Raw genomic sequence first — 26,599 nt, 5'->3', positions numbered from 1 at the left:
AAACTGGGCCAAACAGGAGGTTAAAGGCACTGACTCTCCAAGTGGGGAGAGTGTTAGTAAAGCGTCTGGAATGTTGCACCCGAGTACCAGGCGACGAAAACTGAGACACATTTGAACACGTTTCCCGATCACACGTTTGATCATACTCTGGGTTCCACATGCATGTTTTAGCTAAAGGAAGAATCCCTTAAACCTGGAGAGTTGAGACCCATGGAACGGGTACCAACATTATGAATTCAAAGGGTCTGCATTTGCTCAGCGAACCTCACCAATCCTATCACTGCTGCATTTATGCCGCTGTACACACGCTTGATTCTCTTTCGGAGACATATAAATCCATAGGTTTTAAGATTCTTACTAGTCAGGTATATTCTTAGGCGTTTAATATGGGGTGTTGAGTCCACTTCGTTGAGCAAGGAGTAGCTCTTGTCTATTACATATTTGGCTTATGGAACGGTATCTGTGCTAATTTCAATCTCTGGTTTATGCATCACCCCAACTCACCTTTCCCCTTAAGCAAGCATAAGTTGGTTTTCTACATTTGAGACCCTGTTCTGTTTTGTAATTCAGTTCCTGTGTAGCCAAGTTTACATTCCGTGTAGTAGTGATATCTTATGATGTTTCTTTATCTGTGACTTATTTCACTTAGAATCATCGTACCTGAATCCACTCATTATGCTGCTATGGGCCTGATGACATAGACTTCATTGCTGAGGGATATTGCATTGTACGTAAGTACCACAACTTCTTTATCCATTTTATGCTTTCTGTGATATTGAACTTAAACCGTAAACGAGGTTCTTGCAAAGAGAGCCGTCCCAAAGTTTGGGGTGGCTGTGTCTTTTTGATTTTAATTTCCCTAAGCTATAGGACCATAAGTGGAATTGCCCTAAGCTCTGCTTCTTTGTTTTCTAGATGTTTCAGGAAACACCATACACTTCTCCAGAGTGGCTGTTGGCAATTTACATCCCGCCCATCAGCATAACAAGGCTCCCAGGTCTCCATGGCCTGTCCTGCATTTCTGGAGTTTACACTTTTTTCAGATGGCTCTTTTGACCGGGGGGCAGTGAGACTTCGTTGTACTGCAGATTTCCTTTGCAAGCTTGCTTGGTTGGCCAAAAAGAGCGTATGCGTTTTTTCCTGAATATATTCAGGAAAAAACGCATACGCCCGTTTTGGCCAAGTGCATCATTGTGGACGTTCTGCCTCTTTTCCTATGCTTTACATGCAATTCCAGTCTACCTCGTGAAATCGGTTTCCTGCAATTCTGCCCCGCTTTCAAGTCCTCTTGGCAGCCTTACTTCAATATATTTTTGGACGATAGCTGTCATTTATAACTCTGCAGGGTTGTGAATGACAGTGCCCGTGAGCTCCTTTCTTCAACTCGCTTTCTTGTGAGCTTGCCGCAACACCGCAGGATTGCTTCAGGCCCTAGTGTGGTTCCGGCACGGCACGCAGAGCCTTTGGTTAATTCCTCTTCTTGGTGGGAAATGAGAGTTAAATTTGCCCGTCCAGACACCTCCAGCTAGTCTCTCATTGGTTCTCCCTATTCCTGTTCATTTTCCGTAGAAATTGCAAACTGGGCCAAACAGGAGGTTAAACGCACTGACTCTCCAAGTCGGGAAAGTGTTAGTAAAGCGTCTGGAATGTTGCTCCTGAGTACCAGGGGACAAAAACTGAGACACATTTGAACACGTTTCCCGATCACATGGTGGATCATACTCTGGGTTCCACATGCATGTTTTAGCTAAAGGAAGAATCCCTTAAACCTGGAGAGTTGAGACCTATGGAATGGGTACCAGGCAATATGACTTCAAAGGGTCTGCATTTGCTCACCGAACCTCACCAATCCTATCACTGCTGCGTTTATGCTGCTGTTCACACACTTGATTCTCTTTTGGAGACATATAAATCCATAGGTTTTAAGATTCTTACTAGTCAGGTATATTCTTAGGCGTTTAATATGGGGTGTTGAGTCCACTTCGTTGAGCAAGGAGTAGCTCTTGTCTATTACATATTTGGCTTATGGAACGGTATCTGTGCTAATTTCACTCTCTGGTTTTATGCAGCACCCCAACTCACCTTTCCCCTTAAGCAAGCATAAGTTGGTTTTCTACATTTGAGACCCTGTTCTGTTTTGTAATTCAGTTCCTGAGTAGCCAAGTTTACATTCCGTGTAGTAGTGATATCTTATGATGTTTTTTTTTCTGTGTGACTTATTTCACTTAGAATCGTCATACCTGAATCCACTCATTATGCTGCTATGTGCCTGATGACATAGATTTCATTGCTGAGGGATATTGCATTTTACGTATGTACCACAACTTCTTTATCCATTTTTCGCTTTCTGTGATATTGAACTTGTACAGTAAACGAGGTTCTTGCAAACAGAGCCGTCCCAAAGTTTGGGGTGGCTGTGTCTCTTTGATTTTAATTTCCCTAAGCTATAGGACCATAAGCAGATTGCCCTAAGCTCTGCTTCTTTGTTTTTTAGATGTTTCAGGAAACACCATACACTTCTCCAGAGTGGCTGTTGGCAATTTACATCCCTCCCATCAGCATAACAAGGCTCCCAGTTCTCCATGGCCTGTCCTGCCTTTCTGGATTTTACACTTTTTTCAGATGGCCCTTTTGACCGGGGGGCAGTGAGACTTCATTGTAGTGCAGATTTCCTTTGCAAGCTTGCTTGGTTGGCCAAAAAGGGCGTATGCGTTTTTTCCTGAATATATTCAGGAGAAAACGCATACGCCCTTTTTGGCCAAGTGCATCATTGTGGACGTTCTGCCTCTTTTCCTATGCTTTACATGCAATTCCAGTCTACCTCCTGAAATCGGTTTCCTGCAATTCTGCCCCGCTTTCAAGTCCTCTTGGCAGCCTTATTTCAATATATTTTTGGACGATAGCTGTCATTTATAACTCTGCAGGTTTGTGAATTACAGTGCCCCTGAGCTCCTTTCTTCAACTCGCTTTCTTGTGAGCTGGCCGCAACACCGCAGGATTGCTTCAGGCCCTAGTGTGGTTCTGGCACGGCACGCTGAGCCTTTGGTTAATTCCTCCTCCTGGTTGGAAATGAGAGTTAAATTTGCCCGTCCAGACACCTCCAGCTAGTCTCTCATTGGTTCTCCCTATTCCTGTTCATTTTCCGCAGAAATTGCAAACTGGGCCAAACAGGAGGTTAAAGGCACTGACTCTCCAAGTGGGGAGAGTGTTAGTAAAGCGTCTGGAATGTTGCACCCGAGTACCAGGGGACGAAAACTGAGACACATTTGAACACGTTTCCCGATCACACTGTGGATCATACTCTGGGTTCCACATGCATGTTTTAGCTGAAGGAAGAATCCCTGAAACCTGGAGAGTGGAAACCCATGGAATGGGTACCATGCAATATGACTTCAAAGGGTCTGGATTTGCTCACAGAACCTCACCAATCCTATCACTGCTGCGTTTATGCCGCTGTACACACGCTTGGTTCTCTTTCGGAGACATATAAATCCATAGGTTTTAAGATTCTTACTAGTCAGGTATATTCTTAGGCGTTTAATATGGGGTGTTGAGTCCACTTCGTTGAGCAAGGAGTAGCTCTTGTCTATTACATATTTGGCTTATGGAACGGTATCTGTGCTAATTTCAATCTCTGGTTTATGCATCACCCCAACTCACCTTTCCCCTTAAGCAAGCATAAGTTGGTTTTCTACATTTGAGACCCTGTTCTGTTTTGTAATTCAGTTCCTGTGTAGCCAAGTTTACATTCCGTGTAGTAGTGATATCTTATGATGTTTCTTTATCTGTGACTTATTTCACTTAGAATCATCGTACCTGAATCCACTCATTATGCTGCTATGGGCCTGATGACATAGACTTCATTGCTGAGGGATATTGCATTGTACGTAAGTACCACAACTTCTTTATCCATTTTATGCTTTCTGTGATATTGAACTTAAACCGTAAACGAGGTTCTTGCAAAGAGAGCCGTCCCAAAGTTTGGGGTGGCTGTGTCTTTTTGATTTTAATTTCCCTAAGCTATAGGACCATAAGTGGAATTGCCCTAAGCTCTGCTTCTTTGTTTTCTAGATGTTTCAGGAAACACCATACACTTCTCCAGAGTGGCTGTTGGCAATTTACATCCCGCCCATCAGCATAACAAGGCTCCCAGGTCTCCATGGCCTGTCCTGCATTTCTGGAGTTTACACTTTTTTCAGATGGCTCTTTTGACCGGGGGGCAGTGAGACTTCGTTGTACTGCAGATTTCCTTTGCAAGCTTGCTTGGTTGGCCAAAAAGAGCGTATGCGTTTTTTCCTGAATATATTCAGGAAAAAACGCATACGCCCGTTTTGGCCAAGTGCATCATTGTGGACGTTCTGCCTCTTTTCCTATGCTTTACATGCAATTCCAGTCTACCTCGTGAAATCGGTTTCCTGCAATTCTGCCCCGCTTTCAAGTCCTCTTGGCAGCCTTACTTCAATATATTTTTGGACGATAGCTGTCATTTATAACTCTGCAGGGTTGTGAATGACAGTGCCCGTGAGCTCCTTTCTTCAACTCGCTTTCTTGTGAGCTTGCCGCAACACCGCAGGATTGCTTCAGGCCCTAGTGTGGTTCCGGCACGGCACGCAGAGCCTTTGGTTAATTCCTCTTCTTGGTGGGAAATGAGAGTTAAATTTGCCCGTCCAGACACCTCCAGCTAGTCTCTCATTGGTTCTCCCTATTCCTGTTCATTTTCCGTAGAAATTGCAAACTGGGCCAAACAGGAGGTTAAACGCACTGACTCTCCAAGTCGGGAAAGTGTTAGTAAAGCGTCTGGAATGTTGCTCCTGAGTACCAGGGGACAAAAACTGAGACACATTTGAACACGTTTCCCGATCACATGGTGGATCATACTCTGGGTTCCACATGCATGTTTTAGCTAAAGGAAGAATCCCTTAAACCTGGAGAGTTGAGACCTATGGAATGGGTACCAGGCAATATGACTTCAAAGGGTCTGCATTTGCTCACCGAACCTCACCAATCCTATCACTGCTGCGTTTATGCTGCTGTTCACACACTTGATTCTCTTTTGGAGACATATAAATCCATAGGTTTTAAGATTCTTACTAGTCAGGTATATTCTTAGGCGTTTAATATGGGGTGTTGAGTCCACTTCGTTGAGCAAGGAGTAGCTCTTGTCTATTACATATTTGGCTTATGGAACGGTATCTGTGCTAATTTCACTCTCTGGTTTTATGCAGCACCCCAACTCACCTTTCCCCTTAAGCAAGCATAAGTTGGTTTTCTACATTTGAGACCCTGTTCTGTTTTGTAATTCAGTTCCTGAGTAGCCAAGTTTACATTCCGTGTAGTAGTGATATCTTATGATGTTTTTTTTTCTGTGTGACTTATTTCACTTAGAATCATCATACCTGAATCCACTCATTATGCTGCTATGTGCCTGATGACATAGATTTCATTGCTGAGGGACATTGCATTTTACGTATGTACCACAACTTCTTTATCCATTTTTCGCTTTCTGTGATATTAAACTTGTACAGTAAACGAGGTTCTTGCAAACAGAGCCGTCCCAAAGTTTGGGGTGGCTGTGTCTCTTTGATTTTAATTTCCCTAAGCTATAGGACCATAAGCAGATTGCCCTAAGCTCTGCTTCTTTGTTTTTTAGATGTTTCAGGAAACACCATACACTTCTCCAGAGTGGCTGTTGGCAATTTACATCCCTCCCATCAGCATAACAAGGCTCCCAGTTCTCCATGGCCTGTCCTGCCTTTCTGGATTTTACACTTTTTTCAGATGGCCCTTTTGACCGGGGGGCAGTGAGACTTCATTGTAGTGCAGATTTCCTTTGCAAGCTTGCTTGGTTGGCCAAAAAGGGCGTATGCGTTTTTTCCTGAATATATTCAGGAGAAAATGCAAACGCCCTTTTTGGCCAAGTGCATCATTGTGGACGTTCTGCCTCTTTTCCTATGCTTTACATGCAATTGCAGTCTACCTCCTGAAATCGGTTTCCTGCAATTCTGCCCCGCTTTCCAGTCCTCTTGGCAGCCTTACTTCAATATATTTTTGGACGATAGCTGTCATTTATCACTCTGCAGGTTTGTGAATTACAGTGCCCCTGAGCTCCTTTCTTCAACTCGCTTTCTTGTGAGCTGGCCGCAACACCACAGGATTGCTTCAGGCCCTAGTGTGGTTCCGGCACGGCACGCTGAGCCTTTGGTTAATTCCTCCTCCTGGTTGGAAATGAGAGTTAAATTTGCCCGTCCAGACACCTCCAGCTAGTCTCTCATTGGTTCTCCCTATTCCTGTTCATTTTCCGCAGAAATTGCAAACTGGGCCAAACAGGAGGTTAAAGGCACTGACTCTCCAAGTGGGGAGAGTGTTAGTAAAGCGTCTGGAATGTTGCACCCGAGTACCAGGGGACGAAAACTGAGACACATTTGAACACGTTTCCCGATCACACTGTGGATCATACTCTGGGTTCCACATGCATGTTTTAGCTGAAGGAAGAATCCCTGAAACCTGGAGAGTGGAGACCCATGGAATGGGTACCATGCAATATGACTTCAAAGGGTCTGGATTTGCTCACAGAACCTCACCAATCCTATCACTGCTGCGTTTATGCCGCTGTACACACGCTTGGTTCTCTTTCGGAGACATATAAATCCATAGGTTTTAAGATTCTTACTAGTCAGGTATATTCTTAGGCGTTTAATATGGGGTGTTGAGTCCACTTCGTTGAGCAAGGAGTAGCTCTTGTCTATTCCATATTTGGCTTATGGAACGGTATCTGTGCTAATTTCAATCTCTGGTTTTATGCAGCACCCCAACTCACCTTTCCCCTTAAGAAAGCATAAGTTGGTTTTCTACATTTGAGACCCTGTTCTGTTTTGTAATTCAGTTCCTGAGTAGCCAAGTTTACATTCTGTGTAGTAGTGATATCTTATGATGTTTCTTTTTCGGTGTGACTTATTTCACTTAGGATCATCGTACCTGAATCCACTCATTATGCTGCTACGGGCCTGATGACATAGATTTCATTGCTGAGTGATATTGCATTGTACGTAAGTACCACAACTTCTTTATCCATTGTTCGCTTTCTGTGATATTGAACTTGTACCGTAAACGAAGTTCTTGTAAACAGAGCCGTCCCAAACTTTGGGGTGGCTGTGTCTTTTTGAATTTAATTTCCATAAGCTATAGGACCATAAGTGGAAGTGCCCTAGGCTCTGTTGCTTTGTTTTTTGGATGTTTCAGGAAACACCATACACTTCTCCAGAGTGGCTGTTGGCAATTTACATCCCACCCGTCAGCATAACAAGGCCTCCAGTTCTCCGTGGCCTGTCCTGCCTTTCTGGATTTTACACTTTTTTCAGATGGCCCTTTTGACCGGGGGGCAGTGAGACTTCATTGTAGTGCAGATTTCCTTTGCAAGCTTGCTTGGTTGGCCAAAAAGTGCCTATGCTTTTTTCCTGAATATATTCAGGAAGAAACACATACGCCCTTTTTGGCCAAGGGCATCATTGTGGACGTTCTGCCTCTTTTCCTATGCTTTACATGCAATTCCAGTCTACCTCCTGAAATCGGTTTCCTGCAATTCTGCCCCGCTTTAAAGTCCTCTTAGCAGCCTTACTTCAATATATTTTTGGAATATAGCTGTCATTTATAACTCTGCAGGTTTGTGAATGACAGTGCCCCTGAGCTCCTTTCTTCAACTCGCTTACTTGTGAGCTGGCCGCAACACCGCAGGATTGCTTCAGGCCCTAGTGTGGTTACGGCACGGCATGATGAGCCTTTGGTTAATTCCTCTTCCTGTTGGGAAATGAGAGTTAAATTTGCCCGTCCAGACACCTCCAGCTAGTCTCTCATTGGTTCTCCCTATTCCTGTTCATTTTCCGCAGAAATTGCAAACTGGGCCAAACAGGAGGTTAAAGGCACTGACTCTCCAAGTGGGGAGAGTGTTAGTAAAGCGTCTGGAATGTTGCACCCGAGTACCAGGCGACGAAAACTGAGACACATTTGAACACGTTTCCCGATCACACGTTTGATCATACTCTGGGTTCCACATGCATGTTTTAGCTAAAGGAAGAATCCCTTAAACCTGGAGAGTTGAGACCCATGGAACGGGTACCAACATTATGAATTCAAAGGGTCTGCATTTGCTCAGCGAACCTCACCAATCCTATCACTGCTGCATTTATGCCGCTGTACACACGCTTGATTCTCTTTCGGAGACATATAAATCCATAGGTTTTAAGATTCTTACTAGTCAGGTATATTCTTAGGCGTTTAATATGGGGTGTTGAGTCCACTTCGTTGAGCAAGGAGTAGCTCTTGTCTATTACATATTTGGCTTATGGAACGGTATCTGTGCTAATTTCAATCTCTGGTTTATGCATCACCCCAACTCACCTTTCCCCTTAAGCAAGCATAAGTTGGTTTTCTACATTTGAGACCCTGTTCTGTTTTGTAATTCAGTTCCTGTGTAGCCAAGTTTACATTCCGTGTAGTAGTGATATCTTATGATGTTTCTTTATCTGTGACTTATTTCACTTAGAATCATCGTACCTGAATCCACTCATTATGCTGCTATGGGCCTGATGACATAGACTTCATTGCTGAGGGATATTGCATTGTACGTAAGTACCACAACTTCTTTATCCATTTTATGCTTTCTGTGATATTGAACTTAAACCGTAAACGAGGTTCTTGCAAAGAGAGCCGTCCCAAAGTTTGGGGTGGCTGTGTCTTTTTGATTTTAATTTCCCTAAGCTATAGGACCATAAGTGGAATTGCCCTAAGCTCTGCTTCTTTGTTTTCTAGATGTTTCAGGAAACACCATACACTTCTCCAGAGTGGCTGTTGGCAATTTACATCCCGCCCATCAGCATAACAAGGCTCCCAGGTCTCCATGGCCTGTCCTGCATTTCTGGAGTTTACACTTTTTTCAGATGGCTCTTTTGACCGGGGGGCAGTGAGACTTCGTTGTACTGCAGATTTCCTTTGCAAGCTTGCTTGGTTGGCCAAAAAGAGCGTATGCGTTTTTTCCTGAATATATTCAGGAAAAAACGCATACGCCCGTTTTGGCCAAGTGCATCATTGTGGACGTTCTGCCTCTTTTCCTATGCTTTACATGCAATTCCAGTCTACCTCGTGAAATCGGTTTCCTGCAATTCTGCCCCGCTTTCAAGTCCTCTTGGCAGCCTTACTTCAATATATTTTTGGACGATAGCTGTCATTTATAACTCTGCAGGGTTGTGAATGACAGTGCCCGTGAGCTCCTTTCTTCAACTCGCTTTCTTGTGAGCTTGCCGCAACACCGCAGGATTGCTTCAGGCCCTAGTGTGGTTCCGGCACGGCACGCAGAGCCTTTGGTTAATTCCTCTTCTTGGTGGGAAATGAGAGTTAAATTTGCCCGTCCAGACACCTCCAGCTAGTCTCTCATTGGTTCTCCCTATTCCTGTTCATTTTCCGTAGAAATTGCAAACTGGGCCAAACAGGAGGTTAAACGCACTGACTCTCCAAGTCGGGAAAGTGTTAGTAAAGCGTCTGGAATGTTGCTCCTGAGTACCAGGGGACAAAAACTGAGACACATTTGAACACGTTTCCCGATCACATGGTGGATCATACTCTGGGTTCCACATGCATGTTTTAGCTAAAGGAAGAATCCCTTAAACCTGGAGAGTTGAGACCTATGGAATGGGTACCAGGCAATATGACTTCAAAGGGTCTGCATTTGCTCACCGAACCTCACCAATCCTATCACTGCTGCGTTTATGCTGCTGTTCACACACTTGATTCTCTTTTGGAGACATATAAATCCATAGGTTTTAAGATTCTTACTAGTCAGGTATATTCTTAGGCGTTTAATATGGGGTGTTGAGTCCACTTCGTTGAGCAAGGAGTAGCTCTTGTCTATTACATATTTGGCTTATGGAACGGTATCTGTGCTAATTTCACTCTCTGGTTTTATGCAGCACCCCAACTCACCTTTCCCCTTAAGCAAGCATAAGTTGGTTTTCTACATTTGAGACCCTGTTCTGTTTTGTAATTCAGTTCCTGAGTAGCCAAGTTTACATTCCGTGTAGTAGTGATATCTTATGATGTTTTTTTTTCTGTGTGACTTATTTCACTTAGAATCGTCATACCTGAATCCACTCATTATGCTGCTATGTGCCTGATGACATAGATTTCATTGCTGAGGGATATTGCATTTTACGTATGTACCACAACTTCTTTATCCATTTTTCGCTTTCTGTGATATTGAACTTGTACAGTAAACGAGGTTCTTGCAAACAGAGCCGTCCCAAAGTTTGGGGTGGCTGTGTCTCTTTGATTTTAATTTCCCTAAGCTATAGGACCATAAGCAGATTGCCCTAAGCTCTGCTTCTTTGTTTTTTAGATGTTTCAGGAAACACCATACACTTCTCCAGAGTGGCTGTTGGCAATTTACATCCCTCCCATCAGCATAACAAGGCTCCCAGTTCTCCATGGCCTGTCCTGCCTTTCTGGATTTTACACTTTTTTCAGATGGCCCTTTTGACCGGGGGGCAGTGAGACTTCATTGTAGTGCAGATTTCCTTTGCAAGCTTGCTTGGTTGGCCAAAAAGGGCGTATGCGTTTTTTCCTGAATATATTCAGGAGAAAACGCATACGCCCTTTTTGGCCAAGTGCATCATTGTGGACGTTCTGCCTCTTTTCCTATGCTTTACATGCAATTCCAGTCTACCTCCTGAAATCGGTTTCCTGCAATTCTGCCCCGCTTTCAAGTCCTCTTGGCAGCCTTATTTCAATATATTTTTGGACGATAGCTGTCATTTATAACTCTGCAGGTTTGTGAATTACAGTGCCCCTGAGCTCCTTTCTTCAACTCGCTTTCTTGTGAGCTGGCCGCAACACCGCAGGATTGCTTCAGGCCCTAGTGTGGTTCTGGCACGGCACGCTGAGCCTTTGGTTAATTCCTCCTCCTGGTTGGAAATGAGAGTTAAATTTGCCCGTCCAGACACCTCCAGCTAGTCTCTCATTGGTTCTCCCTATTCCTGTTCATTTTCCGCAGAAATTGCAAACTGGGCCAAACAGGAGGTTAAAGGCACTGACTCTCCAAGTGGGGAGAGTGTTAGTAAAGCGTCTGGAATGTTGCACCCGAGTACCAGGGGACGAAAACTGAGACACATTTGAACACGTTTCCCGATCACACTGTGGATCATACTCTGGGTTCCACATGCATGTTTTAGCTGAAGGAAGAATCCCTGAAACCTGGAGAGTGGAGACCCATGGAATGGGTACCATGCAATATGACTTCAAAGGGTCTGGATTTGCTCACAGAACCTCACCAATCCTATCACTGCTGCGTTTATGCCGCTGTACACACGCTTGGTTCTCTTTCGGAGACATATAAATCCATAGGTTTTAAGATTCTTACTAGTCAGGTATATTCTTAGGCGTTTAATATGGGGTGTTGAGTCCACTTCGTTGAGCAAGGAGTAGCTCTTGTCTATTACATATTTGGCTTATGGAACGGTATCTGTGCTAATTTCAATCTCTGGTTTATGCATCACCCCAACTCACCTTTCCCCTTAAGCAAGCATAAGTTGGTTTTCTACATTTGAGACCCTGTTCTGTTTTGTAATTCAGTTCCTGTGTAGCCAAGTTTACATTCCGTGTAGTAGTGATATCTTATGATGTTTCTTTATCTGTGACTTATTTCACTTAGAATCATCGTACCTGAATCCACTCATTATGCTGCTATGGGCCTGATGACATAGACTTCATTGCTGAGGGATATTGCATTGTACGTAAGTACCACAACTTCTTTATCCATTTTATGCTTTCTGTGATATTGAACTTAAACCGTAAACGAGGTTCTTGCAAAGAGAGCCGTCCCAAAGTTTGGGGTGGCTGTGTCTTTTTGATTTTAATTTCCCTAAGCTATAGGACCATAAGTGGAATTGCCCTAAGCTCTGCTTCTTTGTTTTCTAGATGTTTCAGGAAACACCATACACTTCTCCAGAGTGGCTGTTGGCAATTTACATCCCGCCCATCAGCATAACAAGGCTCCCAGGTCTCCATGGCCTGTCCTGCATTTCTGGAGTTTACACTTTTTTCAGATGGCTCTTTTGACCGGGGGGCAGTGAGACTTCGTTGTACTGCAGATTTCCTTTGCAAGCTTGCTTGGTTGGCCAAAAAGAGCGTATGCGTTTTTTCCTGAATATATTCAGGAAAAAACGCATACGCCCGTTTTGGCCAAGTGCATCATTGTGGACGTTCTGCCTCTTTTCCTATGCTTTACATGCAATTCCAGTCTACCTCGTGAAATCGGTTTCCTGCAATTCTGCCCCGCTTTCAAGTCCTCTTGGCAGCCTTACTTCAATATATTTTTGGACGATAGCTGTCATTTATAACTCTGCAGGGTTGTGAATGACAGTGCCCGTGAGCTCCTTTCTTCAACTCGCTTTCTTGTGAGCTTGCCGCAACACCGCAGGATTGCTTCAGGCCCTAGTGTGGTTCCGGCACGGCACGCAGAGCCTTTGGTTAATTCCTCTTCTTGGTGGGAAATGAGAGTTAAATTTGCCCGTCCAGACACCTCCAGCTAGTCTCTCATTGGTTCTCCCTATTCCTGTTCATTTTCCATAGAAATTGCAAACTGGGCCAAACAGGAGGTTAAACGCACTGACTCTCCAAGTCGGGAAAGTGTTAGTAAAGCGTCTGGAATGTTGCTCCTGAGTACCAGGGGACAAAAACTGAGACACATTTGAACACGTTTCCCGATCACATGGTGGATCATACTCTGGGTTCCACATGCATGTTTTAGCTAAAGGAAGAATCCCTTAAACCTGGAGAGTTGAGACCTATGGAATGGGTACCAGGCAATATGACTTCAAAGGGTCTGCATTTGCTCACCGAACCTCACCAATCCTATCACTGCTGCGTTTATGCTGCTGTTCACACACTTGATTCTCTTTTGGAGACATATAAATCCATAGGTTTTAAGATTCTTACTAGTCAGGTATATTCTTAGGCGTTTAATATGGGGTGTTGAGTCCACTTCGTTGAGCAAGGAGTAGCTCTTGTCTATTACATATTTGGCTTATGGAACGGTATCTGTGCTAATTTCACTCTCTGGTTTTATGCAGCACCCCAACTCACCTTTCCCCTTAAGCAAGCATAAGTTGGTTTTCTACATTTGAGACCCTGTTCTGTTTTGTAATTCAGTTCCTGAGTAGCCAAGTTTACATTCCGTGTAGTAGTGATATCTTATGATGTTTTTTTTTCTGTGTGACTTATTTCACTTAGAATCGTCATACCTGAATCCACTCATTATGCTGCTATGTGCCTGATGACATAGATTTCATTGCTGAGGGATATTGCATTTTACGTATGTACCACAACTTCTTTATCCATTTTTCGCTTTCTGTGATATTGAACTTGTACAGTAAACGAGGTTCTTGCAAACAGAGCCGTCCCAAAGTTTGGGGTGGCTGTGTCTCTTTGATTTTAATTTCCCTAAGCTATAGGACCATAAGCAGATTGCCCTAAGCTCTGCTTCTTTGTTTTTTAGATGTTTCAGGAAACACCATACACTTCTCCAGAGTGGCTGTTGGCAATTTACATCCCTCCCATCAGCATAACAAGGCTCCCAGTTCTCCATGGCCTGTCCTGCCTTTCTGGATTTTACACTTTTTTCAGATGGCCCTTTTGACCGGGGGGCAGTGAGACTTCATTGTAGTGCAGATTTCCTTTGCAAGCTTGCTTGGTTGGCCAAAAAGGGCGTATGCGTTTTTTCCTGAATATATTCAGGAGAAAACGCAAACGCCCTTTTTGGCCAAGTGCATCATTGTGGACGTTCTGCCTCTTTTCCTATGCTTTACATGCAATTCCAGTCTACCTCGTGAAATCGGTTTCCTGCAATTCTGCCCCGCTTTCAAGTCCTCTTGGCAGCCTTACTTCAATATATTTTTGGACGATAGCTGTCATTTATAACTCTGCAGGGTTGTGAATGACAGTGCCCGTGAGCTCCTTTCTTCAACTCGCTTTCTTGTGAGCTTGCCGCAACACCGCAGGATTGCTTCAGGCCCTAGTGTGGTTCCGGCACGGCACGCAGAGCCTTTGGTTAATTCCTCTTCTTGGTGGGAAATGAGAGTTAAATTTGCCCGTCCAGACACCTCCAGCTAGTCTCTCATTGGTTCTCCCTATTCCTGTTCATTTTCCGTAGAAATTGCAAACTGGGCCAAACAGGAGGTTAAACGCACTGACTCTCCAAGTCGGGAAAGTGTTAGTAAAGCGTCTGGAATGTTGCTCCTGAGTACCAGGGGACAAAAACTGAGACACATTTGAACACGTTTCCCGATCACATGGTGGATCATACTCTGGGTTCCACATGCATGTTTTAGCTAAAGGAAGAATCCCTTAAACCTGGAGAGTTGAGACCTATGGAATGGGTACCAGGCAATATGACTTCAAAGGGTCTGCATTTGCTCACCGAACCTCACCAATCCTATCACTGCTGCGTTTATGCTGCTGTTCACACACTTGATTCTCTTTTGGAGACATATAAATCCATAGGTTTTAAGATTCTTACTAGTCAGGTATATTCTTAGGCGTTTAATATGGGGTGTTGAGTCCACTTCGTTGAGCAAGGAGTAGCTCTTGTCTATTACATATTTGGCTTATGGAACGGTATCTGTGCTAATTTCACTCTCTGGTTTTATGCAGCACCCCAACTCACCTTTCCCCTTAAGCAAGCATAAGTTGGTTTTCTACATTTGAGACCCTGTTCTGTTTTGTAATTCAGTTCCTGAGTAGCCAAGTTTACATTCCGTGTAGTAGTGATATCTTATGATGTTTTTTTTTCTGTGTGACTTATTTCACTTAGAATCATCATACCTGAATCCACTCATTATGCTGCTATGTGCCTGATGACATAGATTTCATTGCTGAGGGACATTGCATTTTACGTATGTACCACAACTTCTTTATCCATTTTTCGCTTTCTGTGATATTAAACTTGTACAGTAAACGAGGTTCTTGCAAACAGAGCCGTCCCAAAGTTTGGGGTGGCTGTGTCTCTTTGATTTTAATTTCCCTAAGCTATAGGACCATAAGCAGATTGCCCTAAGCTCTGCTTCTTTGTTTTTTAGATGTTTCAGGAAACACCATACACTTCTCCAGAGTGGCTGTTGGCAATTTACATCCCTCCCATCAGCATAACAAGGCTCCCAGGTCTCCGTGGCCTGTCCTGCCTTTCTGGATTTTACACTTTTTTCAGATGGCCCTTTTGACCGGGGGGCAGTGAGACTTCATTGTAGTGCAGATTTCCTTTGCAAGCTTGCTTGGTTGGCCAAAAAGGGCGTATGCGTTTTTTCCTGAATATATTCAGGAGAAAACGCAAACGCCCTTTTTGGCCAAGTGCATCATTGTGGACGTTCTGCCTCTTTTCCTATGCTTTACATGCAATTGCAGTCTACCTCCTGAAATCGGTTTCCTGCAATTCTGCCCCGCTTTCCAGTCCTCTTGGCAGCCTTACTTCAATATATTTTTGGACGATAGCTGTCATTTATCACTCTGCAGGTTTGTGAATTACAGTGCCCCTGAGCTCCTTTCTTCAACTCGCTTTCTTGTGAGCTGGCCGCAACACCACAGGATTGCTTCAGGCCCTAGTGTGGTTCCGGCACGGCACGCTGAGCCTTTGGTTAATTCCTCCTCCTGGTTGGAAATGAGAGTTAAATTTGCCCGTCCAGACACCTCCAGCTAGTCTCTCATTGGTTCTCCCTATTCCTGTTCATTTTCCGCAGAAATTGCAAACTGGGCCAAACAGGAGGTTAAAGGCACTGACTCTCCAAGTGGGGAGAGTGTTAGTAAAGCGTCTGGAATGTTGCACCCGAGTACCAGGGGACGAAAACTGAGACACATTTGAACACGTTTCCCGATCACACTGTGGATCATACTCTGGGTTCCACATGCATGTTTTAGCTGAAGGAAGAATCCCTGAAACCTGGAGAGTGGAGACCCATGGAATGGGTACCATGCAATATGACTTCAAAGGGTCTGGATTTGCTCACAGAACCTCACCAATCCTATCACTGCTGCGTTTATGCCGCTGTACACACGCTTGGTTCTCTTTCGGAGACATATAAATCCATAGGTTTTAAGATTCTTACTAGTCAGGTATATTCTTAGGCGTTTAATATGGGGTGTTGAGTCCACTTCGTTGAGCAAGGAGTAGCTCTTGTCTATTCCATATTTGGCTTATGGAACGGTATCTGTGCTAATTTCAATCTCTGGTTTTATGCAGCACCCCAACTCACCTTTCCCCTTAAGAAAGCATAAGTTGGTTTTCTACATTTGAGACCCTGTTCTGTTTTGTAATTCAGTTCCTGAGTAGCCAAGTTTACATTCTGTGTAGTAGTGATATCTTATGATGTTTCTTTTTCGGTGTGACTTATTTCACTTAGGATCATCGTACCTGAATCCACTCATTATGCTGCTACGGGCCTGATGACATAGATTTCATTGCTGAGTGATATTGCATTGTACGTAAGTACCACAACTTCTTTATCCATTGTTCGCTTTCTGTGATATTGAACTTGTACCGTAAACGAAGTTCTTGTAAACAGAGCCGTCCCAAACTTTGGGGTGGCTGTGTCTTTTTGAATTTAATTTCCATAAGCTATAGGACCATAAGTGGAAGTGCCCTAGGCTCTGTTGCTTTGTTTTTTGGATGTTTCAGGAAACACCATACACTTCTCCAGAGTGGCTGTTGGCAATTTACATCCCACCCGTCAGCATAACAAGGCCTCCAGTTCTCCGTGGCCTGTCCTGCCTTTCTGGATTTTACACTTTTTTCAGATGGCCCTTTTGACCGGGGGGCAGTGAGACTTCATTGTAGTGCAGATTTCCTTTGCAAGCTTGCTTGGTTGGCCAAAAAGTGCCTATGCTTTTTTCCTGAATATATTCAGGAAGAAACACATACGCCCTTTTTGGCCAAGGGCATCATTGTGGACGTTCTGCCTCTTTTCCTATGCTTTACATGCAATTCCAGTCTACCTCCTGAAATCGGTTTCCTGCAATTCTGCCCCGCTTTAAAGTCCTCTTAGCAGCCTTACTTCAATATATTTTTGGAATATAGCTGTCATTTATAACTCTGCAGGTTTGTGAATGACAGTGCCCCTGAGCTCCTTTCTTCAACTCGCTTACTTGTGAGCTGGCCGCAACACCGCAGGATTGCTTCAGGCCCTAGTGTGGTTACGGCACGGCATGATGAGCCTTTGGTTAATTCCTCTTCCTGTTGGGAAATGAGAGTTAAATTTGCCCGTCCAGACACCTCCAGCTAGTCTCTCATTGGTTCTCCCTATTCCTGTTCATTTTCCGCAGAAATTGCAAACTGGGCCAAACAGGAGGTTAAAGGCACTGACTCTCCAAGTGGGGAGAGTGTTAGTAAAGCGTCTGGAATGTTGCACCCGAGTACCAGGCGACGAAAACTGAGACACATTTGAACACGTTTCCCGATCACACGTTTGATCATACTCTGGGTTCCACATGCATGTTTTAGCTAAAGGAAGAATCCCTTAAACCTGGAGAGTTGAGACCCATGGAACGGGTACCAACATTATGAATTCAAAGGGTCTGCATTTGCTCAGCGAACCTCACCAATCCTATCACTGCTGCATTTATGCCGCTGTACACACGCTTGATTCTCTTTCGGAGACATATAAATCCATAGGTTTTAAGATTCTTACTAGTCAGGTATATTCTTAGGCGTTTAATATGGGGTGTTGAGTCCACTTCGTTGAGCAAGGAGTAGCTCTTGTCTATTACATATTTGGCTTATGGAACGGTATCTGTGCTAATTTCAATCTCTGGTTTATGCATCACCCCAACTCACCTTTCCCCTTAAGCAAGCATAAGTTGGTTTTCTACATTTGAGACCCTGTTCTGTTTTGTAATTCAGTTCCTGTGTAGCCAAGTTTACATTCCGTGTAGTAGTGATATCTTATGATGTTTCTTTATCTGTGACTTATTTCACTTAGAATCATCGTACCTGAATCCACTCATTATGCTGCTATGGGCCTGATGACATAGACTTCATTGCTGAGGGATATTGCATTGTACGTAAGTACCACAACTTCTTTATCCATTTTATGCTTTCTGTGATATTGAACTTAAACCGTAAACGAGGTTCTTGCAAAGAGAGCCGTCCCAAAGTTTGGGGTGGCTGTGTCTTTTTGATTTTAATTTCCCTAAGCTATAGGACCATAAGTGGAATTGCCCTAAGCTCTGCTTCTTTGTTTTCTAGATGTTTCAGGAAACACCATACACTTCTCCAGAGTGGCTGTTGGCAATTTACATCCCGCCCATCAGCATAACAAGGCTCCCAGGTCTCCATGGCCTGTCCTGCATTTCTGGAGTTTACACTTTTTTCAGATGGCTCTTTTGACCGGGGGGCAGTGAGACTTCGTTGTACTGCAGATTTCCTTTGCAAGCTTGCTTGGTTGGCCAAAAAGAGCGTATGCGTTTTTTCCTGAATATATTCAGGAAAAAACGCATACGCCCGTTTTGGCCAAGTGCATCATTGTGGACGTTCTGCCTCTTTTCCTATGCTTTACATGCAATTCCAGTCTACCTCGTGAAATCGGTTTCCTGCAATTCTGCCCCGCTTTCAAGTCCTCTTGGCAGCCTTACTTCAATATATTTTTGGACGATAGCTGTCATTTATAACTCTGCAGGGTTGTGAATGACAGTGCCCGTGAGCTCCTTTCTTCAACTCGCTTTCTTGTGAGCTTGCCGCAACACCGCAGGATTGCTTCAGGCCCTAGTGTGGTTCCGGCACGGCACGCAGAGCCTTTGGTTAATTCCTCTTCTTGGTGGGAAATGAGAGTTAAATTTGCCCGTCCAGACACCTCCAGCTAGTCTCTCATTGGTTCTCCCTATTCCTGTTCATTTTCCGTAGAAATTGCAAACTGGGCCAAACAGGAGGTTAAACGCACTGACTCTCCAAGTCGGGAAAGTGTTAGTAAAGCGTCTGGAATGTTGCTCCTGAGTACCAGGGGACAAAAACTGAGACACATTTGAACACGTTTCCCGATCACATGGTGGATCATACTCTGGGTTCCACATGCATGTTTTAGCTAAAGGAAGAATCCCTTAAACCTGGAGAGTTGAGACCTATGGAATGGGTACCAGGCAATATGACTTCAAAGGGTCTGCATTTGCTCACCGAACCTCACCAATCCTATCACTGCTGCGTTTATGCTGCTGTTCACACACTTGATTCTCTTTTGGAGACATATAAATCCATAGGTTTTAAGATTCTTACTAGTCAGGTATATTCTTAGGCGTTTAATATGGGGTGTTGAGTCCACTTCGTTGAGCAAGGAGTAGCTCTTGTCTATTACATATTTGGCTTATGGAACGGTATCTGTGCTAATTTCACTCTCTGGTTTTATGCAGCACCCCAACTCACCTTTCCCCTTAAGCAAGCATAAGTTGGTTTTCTACATTTGAGACCCTGTTCTGTTTTGTAATTCAGTTCCTGAGTAGCCAAGTTTACATTCCGTGTAGTAGTGATATCTTATGATGTTTTTTTTTCTGTGTGACTTATTTCACTTAGAATCGTCATACCTGAATCCACTCATTATGCTGCTATGTGCCTGATGACATAGATTTCATTGCTGAGGGATATTGCATTTTACGTATGTACCACAACTTCTTTATCCATTTTTCGCTTTCTGTGATATTGAACTTGTACAGTAAACGAGGTTCTTGCAAACAGAGCCGTCCCAAAGTTTGGGGTGGCTGTGTCTCTTTGATTTTAATTTCCCTAAGCTATAGGACCATAAGCAGATTGCCCTAAGCTCTGCTTCTTTGTTTTTTAGATGTTTCAGGAAACACCATACACTTCTCCAGAGTGGCTGTTGGCAATTTACATCCCTCCCATCAGCATAACAAGGCTCCCAGTTCTCCATGGCCTGTCCTGCCTTTCTGGATTTTACACTTTTTTCAGAAGGCCCTTTTGACCGGGGGGCAGTGAGACTTCATTGTAGTGCAGATTTCCTTTGCAAGCTTGCTTGGTTGGCCAAAAAGGGCGTATGCGTTTTTTCCTGAATATATTCAGGAGAAAACGCATACGCCCTTTTTGGCCAAGTGCATCATTGTGGACGTTCTGCCTCTTTTCCTATGCTTTACATGCAATTCCAGTCTACCTCCTGAAATCGGTTTCCTGCAATTCTGCCCCGCTTTCCAGTCCTCTTGGCAGCCTTACTTCAATATATTTTTGGACGATAGCTGTCATTTATCACTCTGCAGGTTTGTGAATTACCGTGCCCCTGAGCTCCTTTCTTCAACTCGCTTTCTTGTGAGCTGGCCGCAACACCACAGGATTGCTTCAGGCCCTAGTGTGGTTCCGGCACGGCACGCTGAGCCTTTGGTTAATTCCTCCTCCTGGTTGGAAATGAGAGTTAAATTTGCCCGTCCAGACACCTCCAGCTAGTCTCTCATTGGTTCTCCCTATTCCTGTTCATTTTCCGCAGAAATTGCAAACTGGGCCAAACAGGAGGTTAAAGGCACTGACTCTCCAAGTGGGGAGAGTGTTAGTAAAGCGTCTGGAATGTTGCACCCGAGTACCAGGGGACGAAAACTGAGACACATTTGAACACGTTTCCCGATCACACTGTGGATCATACTCTGGGTTCCACATGCATGTTTTAGCTGAAGGAAGAATCCCTGAAACCTGGAGAGTGGAGACCCATGGAATGGGTACCATGCAATATGACTTCAAAGGGTCTGGATTTGCTCACAGAACCTCACCAATCCTATCACTGCTGCGTTTATGCCGCTGTACACACGCTTGGTTCTCTTTCGGAGACATATAAATCCATAGGTTTTAAGATTCTTACTAGTCAGGTATATTCTTAGGCGTTTAATATGGGGTGTTGAGTCCACTTCGTTGAGCAAGGAGTAGCTCTTGTCTATTACATATTTGGCTTATGGAACGGTATCTGTGCTAATTTCAATCTCTGGTTTTATGCAGCACCCCAACTCACCTTTCCCCTTAAGAAAGCATAAGTTGGTTTTCTACATTTGAGACCCTGTTCTGTTTTGTAATTCAGTTCCTGAGTAGCCAAGTTTACATTCCGTGTAGTAGTGATATCTTATGATGTTTCTTTTTCGGTGTGACTTATTTCACTTAGAATCATCGTACCTGAATCCACTCATTATGCTGCTACGGGCCTGATGACATAGATTTCATTGCTGAGTGATATTGCATTGTACGTAAGTACCACAACTTCTTTATCCATTGTTCGCTTTCTGTGATATTGAACTTGTACCGTAAACGAAGTTCTTGTAAACAGAGCCGTCCCAAACTTTGGGGTGGCTGTGTCTTTTTGAATTTAATTTCCATAAGCTATAGGACCATAAGTGGAAGTGCCCTAGGCTCTGTTGCTTTGTTTTTTGGATGTTTCAGGAAACACCATACACTTCTCCAGAGTGGCTGTTGGCAATTTACATCCCACCCGTCAGCATAACAAGGCCTCCAGTTCTCCGTGGCCTGTCCTGCCTTTCTGGATTTTACACTTTTTTCAGATGGCCCTTTTGACCGGGGGGCAGTGAGACTTCATTGTAGTGCAGATTTCCTTTGCAAGCTTGCTTGGTTGGCCAAAAAGTGCCTATGCTTTTTTCCTGAATATATTCAGGAAGAAACACATACGCCCTTTTTGGCCAAGGGCATCATTGTGGACGTTCTGCCTCTTTTCCTATGCTTTACATGCAATTCCAGTCTACCTCCTGAAACCGGTTTTCTGAAATTCTGCCCCGCTTTAAAGTCCTCTTAGCAGCCTTACTTCAATATATTTTTGGAATATATCTGTCATTTATAACTCTGCAGGTTTGTGAATGACAGTGCCCCTGAGCTCCTTTCTTCAACTCGCTTACTTGTGAGCCTGCCGCAACACCGCAGGATTGCTTCAGGCCCTAGTGTGGTTACGGCACGGCATGATGAGCCTTTGGTTAATTCCTCTTCCTGTTGGGAAATGAGAGTTAAATTTGCCCGTCCAGACACCTCCAGCTAGTCTCTCATTGGTTCTCCCTATTCCTGTTCATTTTCCGCAGAAATTGCAAACTGGGCCAAACAGGAGGTTAAAGGCACTGACTCTCCAAGTGGGGAGAGTGTTAGTAAAGCGTCTGGAATGTTGCACCCGAGTACCAGGGGACGAAAACTGAGACACATTTGAACACGTTTCCCGATCACACGTTTGATCATACTCTGGGTTCCACATGCATGTTTTAGCTAAAGGAAGAATCCCTTAAACCTGGAGAGTTGAGACCTATGGAATGGGTACCAGGCAATATGACTTCAAAGGGTCTGCATTTGCTCACCGAACCTCACCAATCCTATCACTGCTGCGTTTATGCTGCTGTTCACACACTTGATTCTCTTTTGGAGACATATAAATCCATAGGTTTTAAGATTCTTACTAGTCAGGTATATTCTTAGGCGTTTAATATGGGGTGTTGAGTCCACTTCGTTGAGCAAGGAGTAGCTCTTGTCTATTACATATTTGGCTTATGGAACGGTATCTGTGCTAATTTAACTCTCTGGTTTTATGCAGCACCCCAACTCACCTTTCCCCTTAAGCAAGCATAAGTTGGTTTTCTACATTTGAGACCCTGTTCTGTTTTGTAATTCAGTTCCTGAGTAGCCAAGTTTACATTCCGTGTAGTAGTGATATCTTATGATGTTTTTTTTTCTGTGTGACTTATTTCACTTAGAATCATCATACCTGAATCCACTCATTATGCTGCTATGTGCCTGATGACATAGATTTCATTGCTGAGGGATATTGCATTTTACGTATGTACCACAACTTCTTTATCCATTTTTCGCTTTCTGTGATATTGAACTTGTACAGTAAACGAGGTTCTTGCAAACAGAGCCGTCCCGAAGTTTGGGGTGGCTGTGTCTCTTTGATTTTAATTTCCCTAAGCTATAGGACCATAAGCAGATTGCCCTAAGCTCTGCTTCTTTGTTTTTTAGATGTTTCAGGAAACACCATACACTTCTCCAGAGTGGCTGTTGGCAATTTACATCCCTCCCATCAGCATAACAAGGCTCCCAGTTCTCCATGGCCTGTCCTGCCTTTCTGGATTTTACACTTTTTTCAGATGGCCCTTTTAACCGGGGGGCAGTGAGACTTCATTGTAGTGCAGATTTCCTTTGCAAGCTTGCTTGGTTGGCCAAAAAGGGCGTATGCGTTTTTTCCTGAATATATTCAGGAGAAAACGCATACGCCCTTTTTGGCCAAGTGCATCATTGTGGACGTTCTGCCTCTTTTCCTATGCTTTACATGCAATTCCAGTCTACCTCCTGAAATCGGTTTCCTGCAATTCTGCCCCGCTTTCAAGTCCTCTTGGCAGCCTTATTTCAATATATTTTTGGACGATAGCTGTCATTTATAACTCTGCAGGTTTGTGAATTACAGTGCCCCTGAGCTCCTTTCTTCAACTCGCTTTCTTGTGAGCTGGCCGCAACACCGCAGGATTGCTTCAGGCCCTAGTGTGGTTCTGGCACGGCACGCTGAGCCTTTGGTTAATTCCTCCTCCTGGTTGGAAATGAGAGTTAAATTTGCCCGTCCAGACACCTCCAGCTAGTCTCTCATTGGTTCTCCCTATTCCTGTTCATTTTCCGCAGAAATTGCAAACTGGGCCAAACAGGAGGTTAAAGGCACTGACTCTCCAAGTGGGGAGAGTGTTAGTAAAGCGTCTGGAATGTTGCACCCGAGTACCAGGGGACGAAAACTGAGACACATTTGAACACGTTTCCCGATCACACTGTGGATCATACTCTGGGTTCCACATGCATGTTTTAGCTGAAGGAAGAATCCCTGAAACCTGGAGAGTGGAGACCCATGGAATGGGTACCATGCAATATGACTTCAAAGGGTCTGGATTTGCTCACAGAACCTCACCAATCCTATCACTGCTGCGTTTATGCAGCTGTACACACGCTTGGTTCTCTTTCGGAGACATATAAATCCATAGGTTTTAAGATTCTTACTAGTCAGGTATATTCTTAGGCGTTTAATATGGGGTGTTGAGTCCACTTCGTTGAGCAAGGAGTAGCTCTTGTCTATTACATATTTGGCTTATGGAATGGTATCTGTGCTAATTTCAATCTCTGGTTTATGCATCACCCCAACTCACCTTTCCCCTTAAGCAAGCATAAGTTGGTTTTCTACATTTGAGACCCTGTTCTGTTTTGTAATTCAGTTCCTGTGTAGCCAAGTTTACATTCCGTGTAGTAGTGATATCTTATGATGTTTCTTTATCTGTGACTTATTTCACTTAGAATCATCGTACCTGAATCCACTCATTATGCTGCTATGGGCCTGATGACATAGACTTCATTGCTGAGGGATATTGCATTGTACGTAAGTACCACAACTTCTTTATCCATTTTATGCTTTCTGTGATATTGAACTTAAACCGTAAACGAGGTTCTTGCAAAGAGAGCCGTCCCAAAGTTTGGGGTGGCTGTGTCTTTTTGATTTTAATTTCCCTAAGCTATAGGACCATAAGTGGAATTGCCCTAAGCTCTGCTTCTTTGTTTTCTAGATGTTTCAGGAAACACCATACACTTCTCCAGAGTGGCTGTTGGCAATTTACATCCCGCCCATCAGCATAACAAGGCTCCCAGGTCTCCATGGCCTGTCCTGCATTTCTGGAGTTTACACTTTTTTCAGATGGCTCTTTTGACCGGGGGGCAGTGAGACTTCGTTGTACTGCAGATTTCCTTTGCAAGCTTGCTTGGTTGGCCAAAAAGAGCGTATGCGTTTTTTCCTGAATATATTCAGGAAAAAACGCATACGCCCGTTTTGGCCAAGTGCATCATTGTGGACGTTCTGCCTCTTTTCCTATGCTTTACATGCAATTCCAGTCTACCTCGTGAAATCGGTTTCCTGCAATTCTGCCCCGCTTTCAAGTCCTCTTGGCAGCCTTACTTCAATATATTTTTGGACGATAGCTGTCATTTATAACTCTGCAGGGTTGTGAATGACAGTGCCCGTGAGCTCCTTTCTTCAACTCGCTTTCTTGTGAGCTTGCTGCAACACCGCAGGATTGCTTCAGGCCCTAGTGTGGTTCCGGCACGGCACGCAGAGCCTTTGGTTAATTCCTCTTCTTGGTGGGAAATGAGAGTTAAATTTGCCCGTCCAGACACCTCCAGCTAGTCTCTCATTGGTTCTCCCTATTCCTGTTCATTTTCCGTAGAAATTGCAAACTGGGCCAAACAGGAGGTTAAACGCACTGACTCTCCAAGTCGGGAAAGTGTTAGTAAAGCGTCTGGAATGTTGCTCCTGAGTACCAGGGGACAAAAACTGAGACACATTTGAACACGTTTCCCGATCACATGGTGGATCATACTCTGGGTTCCACATGCATGTTTTAGCTAAAGGAAGAATCCCTTAAACCTGGAGAGTTGAGACCTATGGAATGGGTACCAGGCAATATGACTTCAAAGGGTCTGCATTTGCTCACCGAACCTCACCAATCCTATCACTGCTGCGTTTATGCTGCTGTTCACACACTTGATTCTCTTTTGGAGACATATAAATCCATAGGTTTTAAGATTCTTACTAGTCAGGTATATTCTTAGGCGTTTAATATGGGGTGTTGAGTCCACTTCGTTGAGCAAGGAGTAGCTCTTGTCTATTACATATTTGGCTTATGGAACGGTATCTGTGCTAATTTCAATCTCTGGTTTTATGCAGCACCCCAACTCACCTTTCCCCTTAAGCAAGCATAAGTTGGTTTTCTACATTTGAGACCCTGTTCTGTTTTGTAATTCAGTTCCTGAGTAGCCAAGTTTACATTCCGTGCAGTAGTGATATCTTATGATGTTCTTTTTTCTGTGTGACTTATTTCACTTAGAATCGTCATACCTGAATCCACTCATTATGCTGCTATGTGCCTGATGACATAGATTTCATTGCTGAGGGATATTGCATTTTACGTATGTACCACAACTTCTTTATCCATTTTTCGCTTTCTGTGATATTGAACTTGTACAGTAAACGAGGTTCTTGCAAACAGAGCCGTCCCAAAGTTTGGGGTGGCTGTGTCTCTTTGATTTTAATTTCCCTAAGCTATAGGACCATAAGCAGATTGCCCTAAGCTCTGCTTCTTTGTTTTTTAGATGTTTCAGGAAACACCATACACTTCTCCAGAGTGGCTGTTGGCAATTTACATCCCTCCCATCAGCATAACAAGGCTCCCAGTTCTCCATGGCCTGTCCTGCCTTTCTGGATTTTACACTTTTTTCAGAAGGCCCTTTTGACCGGGGGGCAGTGAGACTTCATTGTAGTGCAGATTTCCTTTGCAAGCTTGCTTGGTTGGCCAAAAAGGGCGTATGCGTTTTTTCCTGAATATATTCAGGAGAAAACGCATACGCCCTTTTTGGCCAAGTGCATCATTGTGGACGTTCTGCCTCTTTTCCTATGCTTTACATGCAATTCCAGTCTACCTCCTGAAATCGGTTTCCTGCAATTCTGCCCCGCTTTCCAGTCCTCTTGGCAGCCTTACTTCAATATATTTTTGGACGATAGCTGTCATTTATCACTCTGCAGGT

The sequence above is a fragment of the Lagenorhynchus albirostris genome, chromosome 2 (assembly GCF_949774975.1).
Source record: "Lagenorhynchus albirostris chromosome 2, mLagAlb1.1, whole genome shotgun sequence".
NCBI lineage: Eukaryota > Metazoa > Chordata > Mammalia > Artiodactyla > Delphinidae > Lagenorhynchus > Lagenorhynchus albirostris.
This window is presented reverse-complemented; position numbering follows the sequence as displayed.